Raw genomic sequence first — 22,623 nt, 5'->3', positions numbered from 1 at the left:
GTAATATTTCTTCCTTAAATATTTTGTAGAATTTGTCAGTGAAACCACCTAGACTTGGAACTTTTTGTTTTTGTTGTTGAGAGGTTTTAAATTATGAATTCAATGTCTTTAACAGATGCACAAATATTCAAAATACATATTTCTTTAGTAGTCTTTAATAGTAGGTAATTTCGAAGAAAATTATTATATTTAAGTTGTAGAATTTAGAGATATAAAGTTGTTCTTAATATATCCTTATTATTTTAAATTTTATCTAGAGTAGTGATGAGGTCTCTTAGTTATCCTTGTATGGGTAATTCTCTCTTTCTCTTTTTCTCTCCTCTTTTCCCTCCTTCTCTTTCTCTCTTATTTTTAAGGTCTGGCTAGATGTTTTTCAATTTCATTAACTTTTTTCAATGCATCAGCTATTGGCATTATTTATTTTCTCTATTGTTTTTTTCTGTCTCCAGTTTTGCTTTTTTGATTGTTATCTTCATTATACATTTCCTTCCTCTTCTTTTGATTTTAATTTGTTTTCCTTTCCTAGTTGTTTATGGTGGAAGCTTATATCATTGTTTTACTATCTGTGTGCCTTTTAAATTTAAGCATTTAATGCTATACGAGTCCCTCTAAGCATTGCTGTAGTAATATTTAACATGTATTGCTAGGTTAAGTTTTCATTTTTATTTCATTAAGAACATTTTCCAATTTCCACTGTTTGTTCTTTGACTCCTATTTAAATGTGTTATTTTCAATTTCTCAATATTTAGGTATTATCTTCATATAATTTTTATTCCTTTTTAAATTTTCTTATGATCAGAGAATCATATTTTTGCAATTCTCTTTTTAATTTGTTAAAATCGGTTTTGTGTTCATAACATGTTCTAACTTAGAAAATATTCTATATGCACTTCAAAAGAATGTGTACTCAGTGGTTGTTTGTTAGAGTGTTCTATAAATGTTAGTTAAATCCAGATAGTTGATGAAGTTGTTCAGTTCTTCCATATCCTTACTGACTTGCTGTGTATTTGTTTTACCTATTACTAAAAGAGGTAGATAGAACATCCAAGAATTTCCAAATACACAAATTTAGGATTGATATCTGTCTATTGCATTGACCTCTATTATTAGATAATGTCTCCTTTCATCTTTGGAAATGTTCTTGTTTTGAATTCTACTTGTATGATATTAATATAGCCACTCTAACTTTAATTCATTTGTATGGCATACGTTTTTCTATTCTTTTATACTTATTATATGTTTTTCTCTTCTTTAAAGTTAGTTTGTTGTAGTTAAATACTGCTTTTTGTCCATCTTGACAATTTCTGTCTTTTAATGAATACATTCAGACCATTCCCATTATTACTGATATAGCTAAATTAAAATCAACCATCATGGTTTTTTAAAAATTTCTATTTAGTCTAAACAGATTCCTTTGTACCTGCTTTTCTGCCTGTTTCATATTTTTTAATTCTAATTTGACTTTTAGTATTGGTTTATTATGTATAATTGTATAAAAATACTTTATTAATTGCTGTGGTATTTGAAATATATATTTTAATTAATCATGATCTAGCTTCAAATAGCATTGTAGTTTCACCTGCAATATTAGAACAATATAACTGCACACAACTATTTCCTCCTTCATGTCCTGTGTGCTCCTTATCATACATTTTGCTTTTACATATGCTATAAACCCACAATACATTGCTATTAATTTTCCTTCCAATACTCAATTAACTTTTAGAGCCATTAAATGTATGGCTCTAAATTTTTTTATACTTTATACTTACTCTCATTTTAATGAGTTCTGGATATCTTCATTTATTTGTGTTGATCAAAGTTTTGATCTGATGCCCTATTTCTTCTGCCTGAGGAACTTTTTAACATTTCAGGTAGTGTAGGTTTGTTGGTAATGTGTTTTAAAGTTTTGTTTGTCTGAAAACATATTCACTTTGAAAGATATTTTCACAGTGTAGAATTCTGTTGACATAACAACTTTGTTCTCACTGTCACTTTAAAAATGTTGTTTCACTCTTTTTTTAACTTTCATTTTAGGTTCAAGGGTACATGTGCAGGTTTGTTATGTAGGTAAATTCTATGTCACGGGGGTTTGGTGTAAAGATTATTTTGTCACCCAGGAAATAAGCATAGTACCTGATAGGTAGTTTTTCAATCCCCTCCCTACTCCCACCCTGCAGCTTCAAGTAGGCCTCAGTGTCTATTGTTCCCCTCTTTGTGTCAATACATACTCAAAGCTCAGCTCCCACTTATAAGTGAGAACATGTGGTATTTGGTTTTCTGTTCCTGTGTTAGTTTCCTTAGGATAATGGCCTCCAGCTCCATCTATGTTGCTGCAAATAATATGATCTCACTCTTTTTATGGCTGCATAGTATCCCATGGTGTATATGTACCACATTTTTTAATCCAGTCTACCATTGATGGGCATTTAGGCTGATTCCATCTTTTGCTATTGGGAAGAGTGCAGTGATGAGCATACATGTGCATGTGTCTTTTTAACAGAACAATTTATATTCCTATGGGTATATACCCAATAATGGGATTGCTGGATGAAATGGTAATTATGTTTTAAGTTCCTTGAGAAATTGTCAAACTGATCTACAAAATGGCTGAACTAATTTACATTCCCACCAGCAGTGTATAAGTCTTCTCTTTCCTCTACAACCTCACCAGCATCTGTTTTTTGAGTTTTTAATAGTAGCCATTCTGACTGCTCATTATGGTTTTGATCTGCATTTCTCTAATGATTAGTAATGATGAGCCTATTTTCATATTCTTGCTGGCCACATGTATGTCTTCTTTTGAAAAGGGTCTGTTCATGTTCTTTACCCATTTTTTAATGGGGTTGTTTGATTTTTGCTTGTGAATTTGTTTAACTTCCTTATAGTTTCTGCATATTAGACCTTTGTCAGATGCATAGTTTGCAAATATTTTCTCCCATTCTGTAGGCTGTCTATTTAGCCTGTTGATAGTTTCTTTTGCTGTGTAGGAGCTCTTTAATTAGGTCCCATTTGTCAATTTTTGTTTTTGCTGCAATTGCTTTTGGTATCTTCATCATGAAATCTTTGCCAGGTCCTATGTCTGAAATATTTCTTGGGTTATCTTCCAGGATGTTGACAGTTTTAGATTTTACATTCAAATCTTTAATCCATCTTGAGTTGATTTTTGTATATAGTTTAATGAAGGAGTCCAATTTCAATCTTCTGCATATGGCTAGCCAGTTATACGATTTATTGAATAGAAAGTCATTTCTCCATTGCTTGTTTTTGTTGATTTTGTCAAAGATCAGATGGTTGTAGATGTCCAGCCTCATTTCTGAGCTGTCTGTTCTGTTTCGTTGGTCTATATGTCTGTTTTTGTATTAGTACCATGCTGCTTGGTTACTGCAGCCTTGTAGTATAGTTTGAAGTCAGGAATGTGATGCCTCCAGCTTTGCTCTTTTTGCTTAATTTGCTTATGATTGCCTTGGCTATTCAGGCTCTTTTTTGGCTCCATATGAATTTTAAAATAGTTTTTCTAGTTCTGTGAAGAATTTCATTCATTGTTCGACAGGAACAGCATTGAATCTGTAGATTGCTTTGGGCAGCATGGCCATTTTAATGATATTGATTCTTTCTATCCACAAGCATGAAAAGTTTTCCTATTTGTTAGTGTCATCTGATTTATTTTAGCAGTGTTTTTAAATTCTCATTGTAGATGTTTTTCACCTCCTTGGTTAGCTATATTTCTAGGTATTTTATTGTTTTTTGGCAATTGTGAATGGGATTGTGTTCTTAATTTGGCTCTCAGCTTGGATGTTGTTGGTGCATAGGAATGTTACTGATTTTTGTACATTGACTTTGTATCCTAAAGTTTTGCTGAAATTGTTGATCAGATCAAGGAGCTTTTGGGCAGAGGATATGGGGTTTTCTAAATACAGAATCATGTTGTCTATAAACAGATATAGTTTAACTTCCTCTCTTCCTGTTTGGATGCCTTTTCTCTCTTTCTCTTGCCTGATTGTTCTGGATAGAATTTCTAGTACTATGCTGAATAGGAGTGGTGAGAGTGGGCATCCTTGTCTTCTGCTGGTTTTCAAGAAAAATGCTTCCAGATTTTCTGCATTCAGTATGATCTTGGTTGTGAGTTTTTCATAGATGGCTCTTATTATTATGAGGTGTAGTCCTTCAATCCCTAGATTGTTGAGAGGTTTTAATATGAAAGTATGTTGAATTTTATCAAAAGTCTTTTATGCATCTATTGAGATGATGATGTGGTTTTGGTTTTAGTTCTGTTTATATGGTGAATCACACATACTGATTTGCATATGTTGAACCAACCTTGCATCCCAGGGATAAAGCTTACTTCATTGTGGCAGATAAGACTTTTGCAGCTGGATTCTGTTTGCTAGAATTTTATTGAGTATTTTTGCATCTATGTTCATCAAGGATATTGGCCTGAAGTTTCCTTTTTTTCTTGCATCTCTGCAAGATTTTGGCATCAGGATGAATAAGTTAGGAAGGAATCCCTCCTCTTCAATTTTTTGAATAATTTCAGCAAGAGTGGTACCAGTTCTTCATACATCTGGTAGAATTCAGCTATGAATCTGTCTGGTCTTGGGCCTTTTCAGTTTGGTAGGCTTTTTATTATTAATTCAATTTTGGAACTCATTATTGGTCTAATCAGGATTCAATAACTTCCTGGTTCAATTTTGGGAGGTTACATGTTTCCAGAAATTTATCCATTTTTCTGGGTTTTCTAGCTTGTGTGCATAGAGGTATTCATAATAGTCTCTGAGTGTTTTTTGTGTTTCTGTGGGATCAGTGGTAATATCCCCTTTGTCATTTCTAATTGTGTTTATTTTTATCTTCTCTCTTTTATTTCCTTTATTAGTCTGGGTAGCAGTCTGTTGATCTTACTAATTCTTTCAAAGAATTAGCTCCTGAATTTATTAACTTGTTGTATAGTGTTTTTGCCTCAATTTCCTTCAGTTCTGCTCTGATTTTGGCTATTTCTTACCTTCTGCTAGTCTTGGAGTTGGCTTGCTCTTGTTTCTCTAGTTCTCTAATTGTGATGTTAGGTTGCTAATTAAAGCTCTCTGTAACATTTTGATGTGGGCATTTAGTGCTGTAAACTTTGCTCTTGACACTGCTTTGCCTGTGTCACAAGGATTCTGATATGTTGTATCTTTTTTCTCATTAGTTTCAAGGAATTTCTTGATTTCTTCCTTAATTTCAGTATTTACCAAAAGTTATTCAGGAGCACATTGTTTAATTTCTACATAACTTTATGGTTTTGAGTGGTTTTCTTAGCATTGATTTCTATTTTTATTGTGCTGTGGTCTGAGAGTGTGGTTGGTATGATTTTGATTTTTTCAAATTTGCTGAGGATTATTTTATGCCTGATTGTGTGGTTAATTTCAGAGCATGTGCCACATGCAGATGAGAAGACTATATATTCTGTTGGTTCCTTCAGCCTTTGAAGTTGCTGTCCTTTGGATGTGTTTTTTTGCTTTTTTTTCATCTTTGATGCCCTTGGTGGTTTGATTATGGTATAAGGTGAGTTTGATTGACTGACTTTGATTCTAGTCTGCTCCTAAGTCTTGGAGGAACGATCTCTGATTAGTCTCCATGCCCACGTTTCTTTTGTTGGGTGTTCTGGTCCATGGGGTCCCTCAGGCAGGGGTCTCAGTTAGCAGACAAGTCACATGCTTGCTAGGTTGGCCCTAATCTGCTGTCTGTGTGTTTCCTGGGGAAACATTGAGTTGTGCCTGCCTGCAGAGTTCAGGCAGAATCAAGGCCACTTGGTTGGAAGCTGTAGCAGGTATGGCCCATCTGGCTATGAGGGGTGGCAGTGAGTGGAGTTGCCTATCCTGCCATCCAGGTGTTTCCATGGCAATAGGCAGCTGCACCCCTTAGGAAATTTAGGCAGAAGAAGGACCACTGTGCCTAGCAGGCATGGCTCACCTGGCTACCAGCAGTAGAGGTGGGTGAGGATGCCTGCCCTGCCATCTGGGTATTTACTGGGACAACAGGAAGCTGTGACCTCTAGTGGAGTTCACATGTAAGTGGGGCCATTGAGCCCGAAGCTCTAGCAGGAGCTGCCTGCCTTCCTGCCTATCAGTGGTGGGAATGGGTAGGGTCATGCGCCCTGTTGTCCAGGTGTTTTCTGGGACAACAGGAGGCTGTGCCCCCAGTTGAGTTCCCACAGAAGCAGAGCAACTGGGCTGAGAGCTCTAGCAGGTGTTGCCTGCCTGGCCATCAGCAGCAGGTGTGGGTGAGGTTGCTGGCTCTGCCATCCAGCTGCTTCCTGGGACAACAGGAGACTGTATCCGCCAGCTGAGTTCAGACAGAAGTGGGGACCACAGGAACAGAAGCTCTAGTAGGTGTTGCTCGCCTGGATACCAGTGGCAGGAGTGGGTGGAGTGGCTGGCCAAGTTCAGGCCAAAGAGAGACCATTGGGCCAGAAGCTGGCACCATTCTCCATCTGGCCAGGACGGGTAGAGCAATCTTGCTGCTCACAGGCACCACAACTGCAGCCTCTATTGGGGATATGGCTCCTGTGATGGTCTGCTCTGGGTCATGAGGCTTATAGAGGTCCCCTTGGACTCAAGAGTTGCCTCTGCAAAACAAATGGGTGGCTCTCTGCCTCAGTCTATAAGTCTGCTGGGGAGGGGGTCGGGGGAGGGGTGGCCAGGGAAATTCTCCCATTTCTAATCTTGCACAGGTGGAGAGCATGAATCCCCTGAGGGCTCTCACTCACTCAGTATTTCCCATGTTAGAGAGGTCCTCCTGGCTCCATGTTGAGCCTAGACAGGCTGATGTCCAGCTTCTCTCCTCTCTGCTTTCTGTGTCTGCCTGCTGTCTTGATGTATCCCAGTGTGGTTTCTCAGCTGACTGACCTGCAGAGTCACTGCTCACTAGCACTTTTGTTTCCTCTCTCTGAGAGTGGTGCACATGAGCTGCTTCTAGTCTGCCATCTTGGCGTTGCCCCCTCCACTTTCTTCTGGATTGCATGTTTTTTTATTAAAAGTCTACTATAATGCTTATCATTGTTCCTCTGTATGTCATGTGTTACATTTCTCCAGCTGTCTTCAATAATTTCTCTTCATCTTTTTTTAACAGCTTAAATACATTTATATTCCTCCTTTCCCCTTGGATATTTATGTTACTTTACATTCTCTGAGCTCCTTGGGTCTATGTCAATATGGCTAATATATCTTTAAATATTTCTTATATTTTATTCTCTCTGCTTCTCCTGAAAGTCCTATTACACATAGGTTAAATTATTTGGTGTTATCCCATAGCTCTTGAGTGCTTTGTTCTAGATTTCTTTAAACATGTATTTTTCTCTTTGTATTTCAGTCTTGGTAATTTCAATTGACATATCTTCCTGTTCACAGATGTTTTCTTCAGCTGTCTCATGTCCACTGATGACCTCAACAGAATTCTTACTGGTTTTTATTTCTAGAATTTCTGTTTGATTCTTGCTTTTAGTTTCTATCTTTCTGATAATACTCTACAACTGTTCATGTATGTTTTTCACTACAGCCTTTAACATATTACCTGTAGATTTCTTAAAAATTCCCTGGTTCATAGTGTAAACATCAGGTTTATACTTGAATTTAGTTTCATTGATTGATTTGTCTGTCAACAGTAGCATTGACAATGGTTTATTTGTTCATGCTATTTTGTGTGTCTTATAATTTTTGGTTGAAGGCTGGACATTGAGCATAAAACAGTAGGAAATGAGGTAAATAGCATTTATGCCTGAAAATTGGCATAGCTCTTCTTCTTCTTGGTTTTAATATTGGGAGTGGAAAAGAGATTGGATCAAATTATCACAACTTTAACTGGGTTACATATTTTGTTCTTATGGTTACCATCAAACTATCACTGGATTCACATTCCTCTAGTGTTAACTCAAGCTTAGCATGGGAGCCAATTTATCACCTTCAGGTTTAGAACTTCCTCAAGTACCTGATCCTCAAGGGGAATCTCTCTCCACAGTCTCACCCTCTCCTCTGACTGCGGAGTGCTATATTGTCGGTCCAGAATGTGTTAGGCAATTCCTCTATCTCTGGGTCATAGTGGTGGAGCTTTGTCAGTAGCCCTGCCCTTCTGCCAGCAGTAGGCAATCTCTAATTCCCTGAGCCCAGGATGGTTTCCTACCTCTCCCCAGAATTAAAAGGTTTCATTTTTTCCTACTTTTAACCTTCAGCAAATTTTCACCTTTGTTTTGGGGTCAACATGTTTTTCCTGCTCTTTGACCAGTGGCCTAAGGCTTTTGCACTGTAGGGATGATTGATACAGGTGAGGCTATCTGCATTTCCTGCAGTAGCAGATCCTCCCTTTTTTTCAGACCTATACCTCCAAGGGAATCTCCCTCTGGTTTCCTGCTTGACTCAAATTGGTTTTTATGAGGACCATGGAGAAGAGCCTGCAAGTGAGTGTCTGAGACTCTTAAGGTCCTATACTCTCATGTTGATCTGCTGTTGGCCTTTAACAATTCATTAAAAATGTTGGTTGCCATCTTACCTGCTTACATATATGGCTTGCATGGCAGTCCTTTCTACCTCTGCCTCAAGTAAATGCTCACATATCATCAATCCTTGGAGGTGCTTCTCTTTCCTTATATCTCAGGCTGCTTGATTGCTCTGCCACCTCAGCTCTCTGATTGATTCTAAAAACATTGATTTTGTCAATATCTAGATTTTCATTGTTGTTAGAGTAGAAGTGTAACATGGTTTCCATTTATTTTACATCCTCAAATAAGCCTGTATTCTCTCACTATATTTTAAAAGAAAGTAAAATTTCATTTGTCAGATCTCTTACTTAAAAGTTGTGTATAAGACTTTGAAATATATTTAGGTCAGCTATATAATGGCATACAAAATATTATCAGTCTCAGAAAGAAACATTGTAATCATGTCTAATAATATTTACCAAAAAAAAGAAAGAAAAAAATAAAGAAAACTTAAAAGTTAAATAGAACAGCCATACCAGCTTGCAACAATTTGTGAGAAGCCGTGTTCACACCTCGGGCTAGAGTATAAACTTAGAATATTCCTAATGTCTCTTTGCCTGTTCATCAAGTTCAACAAAATTAGATCTGTATAAGTGACACATTTGTTGAGCATCATAAAAAATGTGCCTCGCAATAGTCATTCATTCCTTCATGTGACAGGAGGGAATGCAAAAGAAGTTCAGCAGAGTCAAGATATGTTTACTCAATTGTACTTTCTGCAGCCTACCAAAACTCGTAAGGCAAAAATAAAAATAAGAAAAGGAATACTAATTTCCAATATTATTTGCCAAGAATTATATCTCCAAGCTTAAGACTCTAAAAAATATCTGCCAAATATAGAGGCTCCTCAACATGTAGAATTTCCACTAACAAACTCTCACAAATATGCATTGTACCAACTCTGCAGTTTACTGATAGTTGGAAACAACCTTCTCACCATTGCTCGGAGTGTTCAGAAATTTTGCTCTCTGTGTGCCTTTTGGTCTCACAAATCAAAAAGCAATGGGAATGTTAAAAGGAGAAGAGGGACATGATTAAAATTAACATGAAAATAGATCTACATAGAAATTTAAAAGAGAAAGGAAATAAGAATATTTGATGTATTTATGGAATTAATTATTTAAAAGTAGAAACAATTCAGAGGTCAGAATGATTCAGATACCACATGAAAACGATTGTTAATGTGCACTCAGAAGAATTACAAAATACAAAACAAACTGACCAACAAAATGAATGTCAAAAATTTAAATATATTTTCAGGTCTTTGGTTAGTCTAGCAACCAGGGGTTGTTGGATGTCTTTTGGCCTAATATTAATTGAAGAGTTTATGCTTTTAAAGATGGGCTTTCAGTGAGCCTTTCAGAACTTACTTTTTTTTTTCTTTTTGGTAAGAAGATGCTCTTCCACATAGTTAAATTTTGAGCCATAGTGGTGGGGTTGCTGAGAGACAAAGTGCAGCCTTCCAAAATGTGAGCAGGATGCAGCATATATATACACATATGTTACACTACCAGGTAAGCCTCAAACAGCAGTCCTTCCTGAATACAGTGAGATACAGCAACGTGAGTGGGGGGCCTGAGAACATCCCCCTAAGTATTGAGCTAAATACCACGGGATGGCAGAGGAAATGGGGTCACAATTATAAATTCTGCAGATAAGCAACATTTTAACTTCCTGTGACCTGACTTCCTTACCTGTAGAAGTGGATTAAACAGTGGTGAAAAGAAGAGGGGAAGAAATCAAATAGATACAAGTACATGCTGCTATTTAGAATCAGATAAGCAGAAAAAGCAAGTACTTAATCACCCAACAGAGACCTGGGCTGGAGGGGTATGACTATGGATCGTGTCAATCTCATCTCACTGCCAAGCATGGATGGGAATTGTGAGGCAGAGTGAGTGCCCTGGGCTGTGCTCGCATCACATGGGGAGAAAAATGAATCAAGCACAATGGAAGTCGCCACTGATTCTGTTCATTTTGTCTCCCTCCCCATCCATACCACACATGGTTACCTTAGAGACAACAGCCAATGTCAGAGAAGCAAAGGCAGGTACACAGTGACCTTCTGTAAACCAGTGTAAATATGTACCAGTGTAAACATGCACACATACAAACACACACAAGAAGAAAGAAAGAAAGGTGTAAAAACAATAGTAGAAGCCCAGCACAGTGGCTCACGCCTGTAATCCCAGCACTTTGGGAGGCCAAAGCGGGAAGATCATGAGGTCAGGAGTTTGAGACCAGCCTGACCAACATGGTGAAACCCCGTCTCTACTGAAAATACAAAAATTAGCCGCACATGGTGGTGGGCACCTGTAATCCCAGCTACTCAGGAGGCTGACGCAGGAGAATCACTTGAACCCAGGAGGCGGAGGTTGCAGTGAGCTGAGATTGCACCACTATACTCCAGCCTGTGTGACAGCGAGACTCCATCTCAAAAAAAAAAAAAAAAAAGTAGAATATGATTCTGAAGAATCACAATAGGAAACAGAGATTTTGAAATAAATATCCCTTCCCTTTAGGCAATTAAAGTAAACATGAACTGTGTGAAAAAATATGACAAATATATAAAATCAAAAAAGAAAATGTGGGCAATTGAAGATAGTATGCAAGCTAGGAGAAAGAAATGTAAAATAAAACTAAAAGCATTACAGAAATGAATTGCACTGAAGACTCAGTCAGGGTCAGGGAGACTAGACTTAGGTGAATTGCAGAGGAAGAACTAGAAAATGGGAAAAAACGAAGAGAGAAAATATTGCAGAGAAGTTGATTGATATGTGAGTCTGGCAAAAAAAAAAAAAGCCAGTTCCATATAACTAGTGTTTTCAGAATGAAGAAACAGAAAATATATTCCTTGTTTTAAAAATAAACTACAATTTCTTTAGTTAAAAAAAATCACTTCAGTCTTGGTTATTTAAAAGTAACAATAGATCTGGATAATCAACATTAAGTCATATCCCCATGAAGTTACTGAATTGGAAAGATTAAATAAATAAAAACAAAAATTCTTTGATCCTTTTAGCTAAAATCTCAGTCATCTCTAAGAAGAAAATATAACTGACCTCATACTTTTCCACAGAATTTCTTAATAACTGAGTGAGGACGGTGATATCTCCACAGGGGGTAGGGAAAGAATATACAAGGAAAGAACATTCTTTGAATTCCTCAGTTCACTGGCCAGATATGTTCTTTTTATTTTCCAGTCTGACTCTTCTGTTTGTGGGAGAAATCAGAAGATGTAGGAGGTGTCAAAACTAGTTTTCTGGGCAGGACACAGCATGAATCAGTGAAACAAAAGAAAGCAGAATTGTTTCAAAGCAACCCATGGTAACAACAGCAAAAAGTGTTTGTGGGGTTGGAACAGAGATCATTTGCATAGAAGCAGCACACTCTGTGGCCTTTCCACTTACCTGACTTATGCTTTGCCTGGGAGATGGACTCAGCCAAGCACCCATTTAAACAACTAGCATCATTAATGAGTCTCTGATGGAATTAAGTGACCATATCTCCTCTTGAGCTGCTCTGTCCTAGGAAAATAGAACTTGGCCAATCCTTCCCCAAATGGATCTGCTGAGGAATGATGATGGGGAGAAAGTGAAAAGGATGCAGCAGAATTTGTCCATGGATTAAAATTTAAAATTGGAATTTTATTTTACATAAATGGAAAATAATGAATCAGCTGGGAAAAATAAGAGTCTGTTGAACAACTGCTTTTCTTTAAAAAATGTATTATGGAGCTTAGGAGTTGGATTGATTGGAGTTGGAGGGAGGACAGAGAAGAGTAAAAGAGACAGAGATAAAGGCTGAGAACAAAGAGGCAGAAAGGTCAGTACATTGGACAGCAACAAAGGAGTGTTAAGGGCAGATGTTTGAAGGCGAATGGAGCCAGAGTTGGTAACCAGTTTAATGATCAGTGAAGACAAAAGCTAGTGTCTGCAGAGAAACTGAGTAATGACACTTAAGCTAATTAGGCCTGTAGATTCTTTGAAATGGTCAGGGGTTTGGCTTAGGCTCACAGAAGGCTGAGTTGAGAAATTGGACTGAAAGCAAATACTAATGACTTGATTGAAAGTCAATGAATTAAAATGGCATCTCTCTACACTACTACCCCATTGCCATCCTGGGAAGGAGGCTGCAGCTGGCCTGGTTTCTGATGTTTAGAAAATGAGTTGGGCCAGGCACAGTGGCTCGCGGCTGTAATCCCAGCACTTTGGGAGGCTGAGGCGGGTGAATCACCTGAGACCAGGAGTTCAAGACCAGCCTGGCCAACATGATAAAACCTCATCTCTACCAGAAATACAAAAATTAACCTCATCTCTACTAAAAATACAAAAAAGTGGCAGGCACTTGTAATCCCAGCTACTAGGGAGGCTGAGGTGGGAGGATCATTTGAACCTGGGAGGCAGAGGTTGCAGTGAGCTGAGATTGTGCCACTGCACTGCACCCTGGGTGACAGAGTGAGACTCTGTTTGGAAGAAAGAAAACAAGTCAGGGAAGGGGAACATGAGGACCAATTACTTCCTAGGTAGACCTGTATTGAACTGTCTTAGTTTCAGCCCTGTGCCTCACTTCTGCTCTCTGCCACAAATAGTGTCCTCATGTCCCCACACTTCTCTTTCCCATATCTTCATAGATCAACCTCCATATTCTGCCCAACTCAGAGAACATTACTGGTGGGGCTTTAGACCCAAACAGAATATGGAAGAGAGTTCTCTGCTATAACTCAACGGCTTCTCAGAATAGACTTCCATATCCCGATATTGGAGCATTCTGCAAAGAAAGAGTTGACTCCTCTTCCGATACTTCTAGAATGAATCTTAAAAGTTAATTAAATGTTTCAACATATTGACAAACAGAATATAGAAGAGTGTTCTCTGTTATAACTCAATGGCTTCTCAGAATAGACTTTCATATCCCAATATTGGAGCATTCCGCAAAGAGTTGACTCCTCTTCCAATACTTCTAGAATGAATCTTAAAAATTAATTAAATGTTTCAACATATTGACACACTTTCTGTTTCATTCTTTAATGTCTTACTCTTAAATATGTAAAGACAGCTGAAGATAGCCTCATGTATTGGGTTTGGTTTCCCAAGAAACAGATGGAGATCTACATGCAGAGAGTTGATTGAAGAGTTCCCTTGCAGTCCACAACTGTAGGAGGAACAGGAGGGAAACATTGGGCAGAGAGATCAGTCAGACTCCCATACATGGTATAGGGTACTCTCAGATGATCCCACAGAGAGCTCTGGGCTAGGGAATCTTTAGAGTCATTCCAAGTGGAGAAAAGAGGGGCAGACTTTTGACCCCATTTCCAGTGATTGGAGGTCAACTGCCCTGGAGTGGAAGTATAACTTTGGATGATGTGGGTCCCTTCAGCTGTGTCCACAGAAGTCAGAATTCATCTCCTCCCAAAGAGATCCAAGGTTGTGTTGGACAAGTTGAATCAGCTGTCAACACCATACAAAGATGTTCTTTGATTGGTGTAGTTCTTAAGTTATCTATGCCTTCTCACTGAGGCTCCTTGGTCCCAGGAATGCCACTACATCACATTCCCATCTTGCTGAGGCTTCTAACCCCAGATTTGCCATGATTTTGACAAGTGTACAAGTGCCATGATTTTGAGGTGTGTACTTGCATTATGCATTTTGATTGGTACCTCAGTTTCTCAATTTTGATGGAGACCACAGAGGATTTCTAAGCATGCAATCTCCTGAACATTGTTGCTCAATCAGTGTTTTCTGAGTGCAAGGGCAGTCACTCAGAGCCATTACCAGAAAATCTTCCTGTGCTGCAGTGATAAACTCCATTTAGTTTTCTCCTTTTCTTGCTCCCATCCAAAAGTTAATGAATCAGACCATGGTGTACTTTAAAAAGTTGGAATTATTTGGTACTGCTGGCAAGGGAAATCCACTAAGGGGATTGCTTGTATTCATTTAAGCCTCTAAGAATTACCTTCTAATTTGGAATTTTAAGTCATCCCCACTGGATGATATACTTTGATTCCTTGGCTCCTCAGTAAATAGGTTCTTTATCTCTTTTATTTATACAAGTTCTCTTTAGAGTATACAGGAGGAAAAGCAGATGGCAGAGACTCCAGACATTTGGGGTTGAAGAGTAACATTTTGGGACTCTCTCAGACGAGTTGCAGCAACTAGTAGCAAGAATGCTTGCAGGAAAGCAAGTTAAAGTAAATGTCACATCTGTTTTCACGTCTTTTTCCTTCATAGAAGTGCTTTCCTGTAATATTTCTCTCAAATAGTCATATGCAAAAGTATAGGAATTATGTAACAGGAAACTTGAGAATAGTCTAAATATGCAGGACAGCCAATAAAAATGTTACTCTGGGTATGTATTTACTGGAGTAGAACAATGTTCATAAAAGGTTCAGTGAATAAAGGAGGTTTAAAGAAGAGGAATTAATGAATGCTGAATAAAGATTTGCATTGTCTTCTTAGATTCAAAAAAGAGTATTTCTGAGATAGAAAAAAAAAAATAAGCTTTCACCTGTCAGAATCCTGCAGCAAGTATTTCACAGGGAATGAAACCTCCAAGATTAAAACTCAATATTTTAGAATGACATTTAACCTTCCAAAATGGTATTATGAGTACAAGCTTAAATTCTTATAACTCTTGCAAAGTGAGGCATTTACAACCCTGTTAGAGATCCTAATGAAATTTTGACTACATCTTCATTTCAAGATATGGTGTAGACTCTGGGGCCAGACTGCCTGGCTTCAAAACTGGGCTCCTGCACTAGCTGCTTATGTGCCACTGGGCATTTTCTTAATTTATAAAAGAACAAAAATAACAGTTGCACCAGATGCTATTGGCAGCCTGCTTGTATTGCATCAGCCTCTCTGAATGCCCCCCATCCTGACCCCTCTTCCTATATTACTCTGCCTGAAAGTATTCTCTGGCCACAGGCCATGCTTGCCCTCTCTCTAGGCAGGCAGAAGTGCAGGAATCAGTGCCTCGAGAACGCCATCAATCAATGAGAGCTGGAGTTTCAGCAGGGAGACCCCCTGTCTTAATGGAGGAGGTGTGAGCTGTGTTTCAAACAGTCTTACAGAGGGTCCTGGAAGGATTTGAGCCCCCGTCGCTCACAGCGGTGTTATGCTCATTATTGCACTTTTCCCTTCTTTTTCCTGTTTCACTTATAATTCTTCTTCTCATCACTTTTCAAATAATCTTTTTGCATCCAAAGCTTTTCTCCAAGGGGAATCCAATCTAAACCTTATGGAGTTGTGGTGAAAACTACACGAAATGATGCACATTTAGAAATAAGCATGGTGCCTATCCAAAGCGAGTGGCCAATAAATATTGACTATAATTATCACTATAAATATTATACGATCAATATTACACTGGAATATCTAACATAAACAACTATATGAAAGAAGTTTGTAAAAATATGTATCCAGGCTGGCCGTGGTGGCTCACACCTGTAATCTCAGCACTTTGGGAGGCCAAGTGGATGGATCACCTGAGGTCGGGGGTTCAAGGCCAGCCTGGCCAACATGGCGAAACCTCATCTCTACTAAAAATCCAAAAAATAAAAAATAGCTGAGCATGGTAGCAGGCACCTGTAATCCCAGCTACTTGGGAGGCTGAGGCACAAGAATCGCTTGAACCCGGGAGGTGGAGGTTGCAGTGAGCTGAGATCGCACCACTGCACTCCAGCCTGGGAAACAGAGAGAGACTCCATCTCAAAAAAAAAAAAAAAAAAAAAGCAACCATTATAAAACAATTTTAAATTTATTTACTAACAATTTTAAAATGCAAAATTATTCAAATTCCTACATGGCTGTAGATGAGATGAAATATAAACACACTTATCCTTTAAATTATATTAAGTTTTTAGACTCCAATTTTTACAACCACGAAACTAATCCCTGTATTTCAAACTTCATCTACTTCAGTCTACTGATTTTACAGATCAAAATCCTGAGGCAAAGAAATGAGCTGTAGTTTGGGTATTTGACTCCTCCAAATGTCATGTTAAAATGTGATCCCCAATGTTGGATGTGGGGCCTGATGGGAAGTGTTGGGTCATTGCAGTGGATCCCTCATGAATGTCTTGGTGCTGTCCTCACAGTGATGAGTTCTCACTCTATTTGTTCCAGTGAGAGCTGATTGTTTAAAAAAGCCTGGCACCTCCAGCCCTCTGGCCCCATCAGATGATCTTTGCACATGCTACCTCCCCTTCCCCTTCCAGCATGAATGGAAAGAGCCTGAATTGATCACCAGATGCAGATGCTGGTACCATGCTGCTTATACAGCCTGCAGAACCATGAGCCAAAAAACCTCTTTTCTTTATAAATTACCCAGCCTCAGGTAGTCCTTTGTAGCAAAACAAATGAGCCAAGATAGGGTGTTACATAGTTACTTGTCCTAGACCACACTCCTAACTGGGTTTTCCAACTTTCAGCTCCTGGTCAAGTGTCCTTGCCATCATGCCACATCCCATACACTTTATTAAAAAGATAACCAAGAAAGATAAAAACATCAAATAACCAGGTCATGCTGATCCTGGTGTGGATGAAGGGGTAGGGGGATAAGCTCTTGATTGACATTGGTTCATGGACAGTAGCTGTTTTAGTTCATTTATGCTGCTATAGTAGAATACCTGAGGCTGCATAGTTAAAAAGAATCGAAATTTATTTCTCACCATTCCAGAGGCTGAGAAGTCCAGTGTCAAGGTGCTGCATCCTCTGGAGAGGAGAAATATCATGTCCTCACATAGAAGAAGAGCAGAAGAGAGACAGAGCCCAGTCTTGCATGCCCTTTTTATAGGGGCACTAACCCTTTCATGAAGGCTCTGCCCTAAACACCTCCCATTAGGCCCCACTTTCCCAAGTCTTGCGTTGGGGATTAAATTTCTATCATGTGAACTTTGGGGGACACATTCAGACCATGGCAGTAGTTATTCATTTGATCAATTGTTTTAGGACTTAGAAATAGCATAATTAGAGTATTTGTAATAAAGAGGCCTGGGGAAGAAATAGGTGGACAGATTCTTGGGAGGGACACTAATTGTGAAGATACCCATTTCAGAGGAGGCACCAGATAAGTAGAGGAGGCATCAGATGATGAACCTGATTCTGTGATGAACAGTAGTCATCTTCTTTCCTTATCCACCCCCGCACCTGCTCAATGGGTTCTTTGGCAGAAGGATAGAGGTTATACATGGAAATAACTCCCTTCCCAAGGCTGATATAGCTGCCATTACCATGGAAATCAGTGCTGAGCTCCTTTGATGGTGCTGGTTCCTTGGGGGTACCACAAGTGAGTAGCAAGTTGGTTATATGGGATTCCACCTGTCCTATGTGGATAATACATGTGTAATGATATCTAATTGTTGTTTAAACTTGCAATTCCCTAATGACAAATCATGTTGGCCATATGCTTATTTGCCTTCTTATTTTCTTTCTTTGGTGAGGTGTGCCTGTTCAGATCTTTTGCTCATTTTTTACTTGGGATTTTTTTTTTTATTCTTAAGAGCTTTTGCATATTTTAGATATATGTCCTTTATCAGAAATATGTTTTGCAAATATTTTTCCCAGTCTAGGTTTGCCTTTTGACTCCCTTAAAAGTGACTTTCACAGAAAAGAAGTTTTCTATTTTAAGAAAAATTATCAAATCTAACTTTCATGGATTGGTGGAGTATCTAAAAACTCATCACCAAACCCAAATTCACCTAGATTTTCTCTGCTGTTTTCAAAGTTTTGTAATTTTGCATTTGACATTTAAGTTCATTATATCTTTTGAATTAATTTTTGTGAAAAGGGAAAAGTCTGTCTGGGGTTTTATTGTTTGTTCATATAAATATCCAACTGTTTTAGCCTCATTTGTTGAAAAGAGAATCCTTTCTTTGTTGAATAGTTCCAGAGTCTTTGTCATAGATAAGGTGACTAGTCTGTTCCTTTGATCTACCTGTCTATTCTTTTGCTAATATCATGTTGTCTTGATGCTTGGAGCTTTATAACAACCTTGAAATTGGGTTGTATGCATCTTCAACTTATATTACTTCTTCAGTATTGTGTTAGCTATTCTAGGGTTTTTTGCCTTTATGTATACTTTAGAATTAGTTTGTCGATACATATAAAATGGTTTGTTGAAATTTTCCTTAGGATCGTGTTGAATTTATTAAAATTGAGAATAATTGACATTTTAATTTGAGCTTCAGATTAAGAAATGTGAACTATCTTTGCATTTATTTAGACCTTTCTTGATTTCTTTCATCAGTTTTATTTTTGTATATAGACCCTATACATATTTTATTAGGCTTATACCTTAAGTATTCCATGATTTTTGGTGCTATTGTAAGTGGTATTTTTAAAAAGTAATTCTAATTCCAATTATTTATTGGTGGTATATAGAAATGCAGTTGCCTTTACTATATTAACATTACAGTCCACAACCTTGCTACAGTTACTTATAAATTCCAGAAGTATTTTTGTTGAATCTTTAAGATTGTCAACACATATAATTGTTATCTGTGAGCAAAAGTAGTTTTCCTTCCCAATCTGTATGCCTTTTATCTTCTTGTTTTGCTCCCTTCACTAGGTCTTCCAATGGCAGGCAGAATAGGAGAAATGGAAGTGGACATCCTGCCAGTTCCCAATATTTGGGGGAAAACAACCAGTTTCTCACCACTAAATATAATGCTAGAAGTAGAACACTTATAAGTATTCTTTACCAGGATGAGAAAGTTCCCTCTGTTTCTAGTGTGCTGACTTTTTTTTTAATCCTAAATAGGTATTAGATTTTGTCAAATGCTTTTTTTGCATCTACAGATATAATAATACATTTTTTCCTTTAAGCATGTTGATGTAAAAGATTAAATATACTGATTTTCAAATGATAAAATAGCCCTGCATACCTAGAATAAATTCCTCTTGGTCATGATGAATAGATTTTTTGATACACTGCTGGATTTGATTTGCTTATATTTTGATGAGAATGTTTGTGCCTGTGTTCATTGAAGATACTGATTTGTAGTTTTCTTTTTTGGATGTGCCTTGGTCTGATTTTGGAATCAAGGTAATCCCGGACTTATAAAATAAATTAGGAAGTATTACCTGTGCTTCCATTTTCTGGAAGAAGTTGTAAAAAATTAAAGTCATTTGCTCCTTAATTCAATGGTAAAATTTACCATTGAAACCATCTGGGCATGGTACTTTTCTTTTTTGGAAGATTACTAATTATTTATCCAATTTCTTTAATAGGTACAGGGCTGTTCAAATGTTCTGTTTCTCCTTGTGTGATTTTGGTATTTTCTGGTCTTTTATTGGTATTGGTCATATTAAAAACTATCAATTTGTGGACATAAAGTTGTTCATAGTGTTGTTTTATTCTCCTTTTAATATCCATGTTAGAAGCAGTAATGACCACGCCTGCATTTCTTGTGCTCTCTCTCTCTGTCTTTCTATGCTAGGCTAGCTAGATTTTATCAAGTGCATCTGTCTTTTTAAAGAACTATCTTTTGGTTAGTTTGATTTTCTTCTTTTTTCACCTTTTTGATTTCTACTTTAATTTTTATTATCTTATTTACTTCCTTCAGATATAAATTATACTTCTTTCTCTTATTACTAAGGTGGAAGCTTATATTATTGCTTTTAGTTCTTTATTGATTTGTAACATATGCATTCTAAGCTCTCCTTTCTCTACGTCTCCCAAATTTTGAGAAGTTGTATTTTCAATTAGGTCAAAATACTTTCTAGTTTATCTTCAGACTACTTATTTGGCATGTATCATTTACCAGGATATATTTACATTTTTTAATATTCGTGGCTTTTCTAGCTATCTTTCTGGTATGTATTTTTAGTTTAATTCCATTTTGGTCTGGGAACATACTTTGTATGATTCTAATTATTTTAAACTTCTTATGATGGGTTTTAGGACCCAGAGTATTTATCTTGATGAATATTCGACATAAGCTTAAGATGAATGTGTATGCTGCTGTTGTTGGATGGAATATTCTATAAATGTCCATTTGACTAAGTTAATTGATAGTGCTGTGCAGGTCAACTACATCCTGAGTGATTTTCTGCCTGCTTGACCTATCAATCAATTGCAAAAACAGGCATGTTGAAATCTCCAGCTGTGACAGTGCATTTGACCATTTTTGTTTTCAGTCCTATTAGTTTTTGCTTTATGTATTTTAATGCTCTATTGTTAAGTCACACATACTTAGATTGTTACATGTTTTTGGAAAATTGACCTTTTTGTTAGTACGTAATACCTCTCTCTATCTCTAATAACTTGTCTTGCTCTGAAGTCTTGTTTAATATTAATATACATACTCCAGCTTTCTTTTGGTTAGATTTACCATGGTAAAATTTTCTTTACCTTTTTACTTGCAACCTATCTGAGTTGTTATATTTAAAGTAGATTTATTTTAAACAATGTAATTTTATTTTTTATTCATGATGACAATTTTTATTGGTTTATTATGAGTATGATTGAATCAGTTTCTATCATTTTTATAGCTCGTCTCTATTCACTACATTTGTTCTTTGTTTTCTTCCCCTCTTTTTATGCTTTATCTGGCTTTAATTGAACATTTTTGTGATTCCATTTTATCATCTCTCTTGCCATATCAATTATACTTTTTAAAAAAATATTAGTTGTTTCACTAGAAGTGCAATATATGTTTTTAACTAATATAAGTCCACCTAAACTATCACTATGCTGCTTCAAATGTAGTTCAAATGTAACAGTTTTCACAATTGCTTCTTCTTATCTAGTACAGCATTGCTGTCCTTTTGCTTAGCCCTTGGCAGTAATAGCCCAATACATTGTTGCTACTATTACCTTAAACAAAAACATATATATTAATACATTAATTGTATTAATACATTTGTATGTGCTAATACATTTGTATTAGTTAATACAATTGTACAATTATGCAATTAATCATTAATTGTAATAAATTAATGTATTAATTGATACATTAATACATACATTAATATGAATAAGAGAAACACAAGATTTATTCTCATATGTTATTTAAGCGATGATCTTCCTTCCTTTATATAGATCAGAATTTCTGAACTATATAATTTTTCTTTTCCCTGAAGAACTTCTGTCAGCACTTCTTGAAGGGCTGGTCTACTAGTGAGGAATTCCCTGAGTTTTTGTTTGTCTGAGACTGTTTTTATTTCTCCCTCACTTTTGAAGGATAATTTTTCTGGGCGTAGACATTTTTTTTTTTTTAATTATACTATAGGTTTTAGGGTACATGTGCACAATGTGCAGGTTTGTTACATATGTATCCATGTGCCATGTTGTTTTGCTGCACCCATTAACTCGTCATTTAGCATTAGGTATATCTCCTAATGCTGTCCCTCCCCGCTCCCACCACCCCACAACGGTCCCCGGAGTGTGATGTTCCCCTTCCTGTGTCCATGAGCTCTCATTGTTTAATTCCCACCTATGAGTGAGAACATGGGCGTAGACATTCTAAGTTGGTGATTTTTTTTCATCTAGTATGTAAAATATTCACTCCACTCTCCCTTGCTTGCATGGTTTCTGATGAGGAGTAAACTGTAATATTTATTTCGTTCCTCTACTTGTAAGGGGTTTTATTTCTCTAGTATTGTTTCAAGATTTTCTCAGGTTTCAATTTTTTTTTTTTAATTTATTATGCTCAGTGTTTTCTGAATTCTCCACAGCTGTGTTTTGGTGTCTGTCACTAATTTCTGGAAATTCTCAGCCATTATTTCTTCAAATATTTTTTCTGCTTTTTTCTCACTTTCTCCTGCCATTCATGGTGCATGGTTTATGTCTTTTCAAGTTGTTTAACAATTCTTGGATCTTTTGTATCTTTTTTTTTTTTTCACATTTTTTCTCTTTACATTTCAGTTTGGGAATTTTTTATAGACTCTATCTTTAAATTCCTTTCTTGGCTGTTTTCAGTATGCCAATGAGTGCATCAAAAGCATTCTTTATTTCTTTTGATTCATAGCATTTCCTTTTGATTCTTTTATGTATCTTTTGTCTCTGCTTACATTATACATCTCTATATGGTATCTAATTTTTTATTAGCATCTTTAACATATTAATCATAGTTTTTAAATTCCCTGTCAGATAATCTATTATCTGTATCATAT

Source organism: Hylobates moloch, unplaced genomic scaffold, assembly GCF_009828535.3.
Source record: "Hylobates moloch isolate HMO894 unplaced genomic scaffold, HMol_V3 SCAFFOLD_10, whole genome shotgun sequence".
Classification (NCBI taxonomy): Eukaryota; Metazoa; Chordata; class Mammalia; order Primates; family Hylobatidae; genus Hylobates; species Hylobates moloch.
Note: the sequence above shows the minus strand (reverse complement) of the source record.